Raw genomic sequence first — 6663 nt, 5'->3', positions numbered from 1 at the left:
TAAGAGACGAAGGTTCAATCCCTGGGTTGGGAAGATCCCCTGGAGAAGGGCATGGCAACCCACTCCAGTATTCTTGCCTGGAGAATCCCATGGACAGAGAAGCCTGGGGAGCTACAGTCCATACAAAGAGTTGAAAAGACGCTTACTCCTTGGAAGGAAAGTTATGACCAATCTAGATAGCATATTCAAAAGCAGAGACATTACTTTGCCAACAAAGTTTCATCTAGTCAAGGCTATGGTTTTTCCTGTGGTCATGTACGGATGTGAGAGTTGGACTGTGAAGAAGGCTGAGCGCCGAAGAATTGATGCTTTTGAACTGTGGTGTTGGAGAAGACTCTTGAGAGTCCCTTGGACTGCAAGGAGATTCAACCAGTCCATTAGGAAGGAGATCAGCCCTGGGATTTCTTTGGAAGGAATGATACTAAAGCTGAAACTCCAGTACTTTGGCCACCTCATGCGAAGAGTTGACTCATTGGAAAAGAGTCTGATGCTGGGAGGGATTGGGGGCAGGAGGAGAAGGGGACGACAGAGGATGAGATGGCTGGATGGCATCACTGACTCGATGGACATGAGTCTGAGTGAACTCCGGGAGTTGGTGATGGACAGGGAGGCCTGGCGTGCTGCAATTCATGGGGTTGCAAAGAGTCGGACATGACTGAGCGACTGAACTGAACTGAACTGAACTGAGTGTCTTACCACTCTGTGAATGACAATGATAAGAGAATGAAAAGACAAATCCCATACTGGGAGAAAACATTTGCAAACCATGTATCTAATAAAGGACTTGTACCCAAAATAAGCAAAGAACTCTTAAAACTCAACAAGAAAACAAACAATCCAATTTTTAAATGGACAAAGTACCTAAACAGACATTGCATGCACTAAAAAAGAGATACAGATGATGAATAAGCATATGAAAAGATGCTATCATTTGTCACTAGGGAATGACAAGCTAAAATAATAACAAGATACCATTACACATCTAATGGAATGCCTAGAATCCAAAAAACTAAACTGATGAGGATGTGGAGCAATGGAAACTTTCACTCATTGTTCAATGTATCGGGAACACAAAATGATACAGCTCTTCCGTCACAAAATCAGGGCTTCCCTTGTGGCTCAGCTGGTAAAGAATCTGCCTGTAATGCGGGAGACTTGGGTTTGATCCCTGGGTTGGGAAGATCCCCTAGAGGAGGAAAAGGCTACCCACTCCAGTATTCTGGCTTGGAGAATTCCATGGACTCTGTAGTCCATGGGGTCACAAAGAGTTGGACATGACTGAGTGACTTTCACTCACTCATTCACTCACAAAATTAAGCTTGGGCTTACCATATTATCTGGCACTCATTCATCTAGGGATCCAACTGATTTGAAAACATATCCAAACAAAAACTTTCATGGAAATATTTATAGCAGTTTTGCTCGTAATCAGCAAAAACTAGAAGAAACCAAGATATCCTTCAATAGGTGAATAGTTAAACAAAATGTGGTATGTCCATACAATGGAATATTATTCAGCAATTAAAAAGAAATGAGCTATCAAGCCAGGAGAAAACATGAGTGACCCTTAAATGTATATTAATAAGGGAAAGAAGCCAGTCTGCAAGAGCTATATCCTATATGCTCATATGACATTCTGAAAAAGGCAAAACTACAGAGACAGTAAAAAGATCGGTGGCTGCCCTGGGTCCAGGGTTTTGGAAGAGGAGTTGAATAAGTTAACTACAAAGGATTTTCAGGGAAGTGAAACAATTCTGCATGATCTGCATTTATAAATTATGACTGTGCATTTGGCAAAATTCATTGTATTGTTCAGCACAACGAATGCTCCTAAATGCATGCAAACCTTTTTTTTTTTTTTTTAATCATTTAGGCACAATTCCAAGATAGAACACATGTATTTTCTTTAACCTAACGGTGTCCTTTGGAAGGACTGATGCTAAAGCTGAAGCTCCATTACTTTGGCCACCTCATGCAAAGAGTTGACTCATTGGAAAAGACTCTGATGCTGGGAGGGATTGGGGGCAGGAGGAGAAGGGGATGACAGAGGATGAGATGGCTGGATGGCACCACTGACTCGATGGACATGAGTCTGAGTGAACTCCGGGAGTTGGTGATGGACAGGGAGGCCCGGTGTGCTGCGATTCATGGGGTCGCAAAGAGTCAGACACGACTGAGTGACTGAACTGAGTTGAACTGAACTGTATCACAAATGTATGAAACAGCCTAAAGTTGGAGTATGAAACACTCCTGAAGGGAGTGTCTCCTGGGTGCAAAAGCAGGTGAGCGAGGCTGGAGTGCAGTGAGAAAGGGGAGAAAGAGTAGGAGATGTGGTCAGAGGCAAAACTAGGAGTGAGGTTAAGTAGGACCTTTCAGGTCATAGTAAAAGGACATTGGCTCTTACTTTGAGTGACATGGGAGAGAAACCATCAGGGGGTCTTGAGTAGAGGAGAGACAGATCTGACCTGGTTGTATCTTAACAGGTTCTCTCTGGCTCCTGTGTTGAGAATAGACTCCAGGGCTAGGGGACGGGCTTCCCCAGTGGCTCAGCAGTAAAGAATCTGCCTGAAGTGCAGGAGACACAGGTTCAATCCCTGGGTCAGGAAGATCCCCTGGAGGAGGGCACAGCAACCCACTCCAGTATTATTGCCTGGAGAATCCCATGGACAGGACAGCCTGGCAGGCTACAGTCCATAAGTGTCACAAAGAGTCAGATACAACTGAAGCGACTGAGCATGCATACTGGGGGGCAGCAGGGTCAGGGAAACCAATTAGAAAGTGGAGAGTGAAAAAGTTGGCTTAAAGCTCAACATTCAGAAAATGAAGATCATGGCATCTGGTCCCATCACTTCATGGCAAATAGATGGGGAAACAGTGCAAACAGTGTCAGACTTTATTTTTCTGGGCTCCAAAATCACTGCAGATGGTGACTGAAGCCATGAAATTAAAAGACACTTACTCCTTGGAAGGAAAGTTATGACCAACCTAGAGAGCATATTCAAAAGCAGAGACATTACTTTGCCAACAAAGGTCCATCTAGTCAAGGCTATGGTTTTTCCAGTGGTCATGTATGGATGTGAGAGTTGGACTGTGAAGAAGGCTGAGCACCGAAGAATTGATGCTTTTGAACTGTGGTGTTGGAGAAGACTCTTGAGAGTCCCTTGGACTACAAGGAGATCCAACCAGTCCATTCTGAAGGAAATCAGCCCTGGGATTTCTTTGGAAGGAATGATGCTAAAGCTGAAACTCCAGTACTTTGGCCACCTCATGCGAAGAGTTGACTCATTGGAAAAGAGTCTGATGCTGGGAGGGATTGGGGGCAGGAGGAGAAGGGGACGACAGAGGATGAGATGGCTGGATGGCATCACTGACTCAATGGAGGTGAGTCTGGGTGAACTCCGGGAGTTGGTGATGGACAGGGAGGCCTGGCGTGCTGCGATTCATGGGGTTGCAAAGAGTCGGACACAACTGAGCGACTGATCTGATCTGATCTGATAGCACTTCGAGTGATAGGGGATGCTGACTAGAACCAGAGTGTAAACCAGGGAGGTGCTGAGAAGTGGCTGAATTTAGAATTGTAATCCTAAATATATTTTGAAGGGAGAACCAATCAGATGAGGGAAATGAGAGAAAGAAAGGAGTCAGTGATGGCCCCGAGAATCTTCGGCTGTGGCAGCTAGAAACAGGACATTGACTTGCTGAGCTGGGGGAGATAGCAGTGGGAACAGTTTCAGAGGAAAGAGCAGAGAGTTCAGATTTAGACATCAAAGTTGTCGATGCTACTAGAGATTCAAGTGGAGATACACGCAGTTAGAATTTGAACCTAGTCTTAAGGAAAGGTGTTTAGTCTATAAATTATAAATTCAGCAGGTATAGGTGATGAGTTAAAAGAAGGATTCCAAAAGAGCATTAACAGGAGGAGACAGGAGAAGCAGAGAGCTGGATTTTGATAGCAGAGGGGACTCAGCACCTTCTGAGGCTGATGTGAAGGAAGAAAAAATGTGAAGAACAGCGGGTGGGAATGTGGCTGCAATTTCGAGGTCACAGGAAGTTGAAAGATGTCTTGCAGGATGGGTCCCAGTTTTCTCTGCTGAGAGTAAGAGGGGATGGAAGCCTGGGGAAGGAAGTGAAACATGGGAGCATTTGTGACGACAGTGGGAGCAGAAGCTGACCAAGAGCAAGTAGGAAATTTGTCTCAGGGCAGTGCTGGAAACCCCTCCAGGAGCTTGGGTGGGGCTCCTCTCCGACCTCCAAGTCTCCGGACGCGCTGTCTTGCCACTCCACACCCTGATGTGCTGATTGGTCTTAAAACCAGAAGTACCAGGACTCCAACACCCAACACACCTCTGCAGCCAGCACTTGCATTTCTAGCCCTTTTCCCTTCCTTCCTGCACCTGTGCCAGCTGGGCAACCTGCCTCCTCACCCAGCAGGTCCAGACATTCAGATCTGGCCAAGATGCACCAACTACACACCCACCAGGGACTTCCCATGCCCCGGCCCCAACCAGGAAGTCACCTACTGGCCCAACCAGAGCAGAACTCCAGTTTCCTTCTGTTGCTGTTTCCTCATGCACCTTCCTCCACCAAGAGCCTCTGGAATTAGAGCCCTTACTGGGACCCTTAGACCCCAAAATATCTCAGATCTGGAAAATGCCCAGGTCACCTGATTTAACCCCACAGTCACAAAAAAAGATACTGAGGACATTCATTCAGTCCCCAAGTATTTATTAGGCTACTATTATGTGTCAGGGGTACACCAGGGAGGTCCCTGTCCTCATAAAGCTAACATCCATTGAGGAAGATGGGTACAAATCAAATAACAACAGAATTAAAGATTCAGTTCTGAATCGTGCAGTGCTGGGAAAAGGCAAGTTTCTGAATGAGTGTATAGCTCATGGGGAGCAGGGGTGGAGGAGGGTTTCTCTCTGAAGGCATGATATTTAGACTGGGAACTGAAGGATGAATAGAACTTGATGGAGGGGTGGAATGGAGAGGGCAGGGAGGACATTTCAGACAGGGTTAAGCCCTGAGGTCCATACCCCATGACCACCTGACATCAGTTCCCTGGTGGGCGTCCTCCCTTACCTTGTTCCCACCTATCCCCTGATGAAGACCTCCCTAAGCTGAGGGTGGGGGTGGCAGGAAGGCAATATTGGTTGCCTTTAGCTTGCTCAGTGTGAGAGATGAGATTAGTCACTAAGTCGTGTCTGACTCTTTTGCAACCCTGTGGACTGTAGCCCACCAGGCTCCTCTGTCCATGGGATTTTCCAGGCAAGAATACTGGAGTGGGTTGCCATTTCCTTCTCCAGGGGATCTTCCTGATCCAGGGATCAAACCTGCATTTCCTGCATTGCAGGTGGATTCTTTACCACTGGTAAAGAATGGGTATTTTATACTTCAGCTTATGTGTAACATTGCAACTTCTCCCTCTCATTTTCCTTTAAATACTAATCTAGAAAATTTCATTATTACCTAAACTTGACAGAGTAGAAAACCAAGATGATTAAATAAGTATTGTTGGATTCACGGGAACTAGAATCTAAGCCAAGTTTTCCTGTGATTTTTAAGCAACAGCCTGCCTTTAACTTCCTCAAACACTAGAAGCGTACAGATCATGAAGCTCCATCAACCCTCTACATGCCATGCATTCATCAGAAAAGTCCTTGTACGTGTCATATTTAGCTTATTATATAAATAAATGCTATGCCCATGTGCCTGCTTCAGTAACAGGTGAGTGTGCCCATAGTTAACTTAAAGAATTAAGGAGCCATGGTACTTACAATGTGAACCCCATCACATGCACACGAAAGCACTAAGAGAGGGAAGCTAATTAAGAACGGAGTTAAGGCATATGCTTGCCTTTAGTGAAAAACAAAAATAAAAATTCCAAATTTGGGATGCATGAGAATATTGGTGGTTTTTGAAATGATGCCTGTGGGTGCTCAAAAATGAAAATAGGCTAATGATAGCAATGAACAATAGTATCTGCACACCACACATACACACACACACACACACCCCACATACACACACATTCACACATTTCAGCCATAATTCCTCTCTCCCTCCAGCAGAGATTGAACGAGAGTATCTGTCACCGTGTTTGTGGTTGTCGTAATGAACAGCAGAGACTTGTAGCCAGTGGAGGTGGATTCCTGGAAAGACCATACAAGGCAGTAGTGTGCATGCAAGTGGGCACTCAGTTTAGTTCTGTTGCAGGAAAGGGGACCCCTTCCAGGGCCCGAAACTGGGCTCTTGTCTAACACTCGGAAAAGAATTGTCCAAGGAGACACATGCTGACAAAGCAAGAGATTTTATTGGGAAGGGCACCCAGGTGGAGAGCAGTAGGGTAAGGGGACCCAGGAGAACTGCTCTGCCGTGTGGCTCACAGTCTCAGGTTTTATGGTGATGGGATTAGGTTTTGGGTGGTCTTTGGCCAATCACTCTAATTCAGAGTCTTTCCTCGTGGTGCATGCATCGTTCTTGGGGCGAGGGGCAGAGTTGTTAGGGGAAGCACACTGATTGAAACCGCCCACCTTGGCCAGGCACCATAGTAACCATTTGCATGAGTTGTTTTATGACAGGAGATCCTGATAAGGAATGTGGAACTAATAAGCCACCACCAACCGGAAGAGTTCCAGAAAGGTCGAAAGGAGACACCAT

Source organism: Bos taurus, chromosome 3, assembly GCF_002263795.3.
Source record: "Bos taurus isolate L1 Dominette 01449 registration number 42190680 breed Hereford chromosome 3, ARS-UCD2.0, whole genome shotgun sequence".
NCBI classification, from domain to species: domain Eukaryota; kingdom Metazoa; phylum Chordata; class Mammalia; order Artiodactyla; family Bovidae; genus Bos; species Bos taurus.
This window is presented reverse-complemented; position numbering follows the sequence as displayed.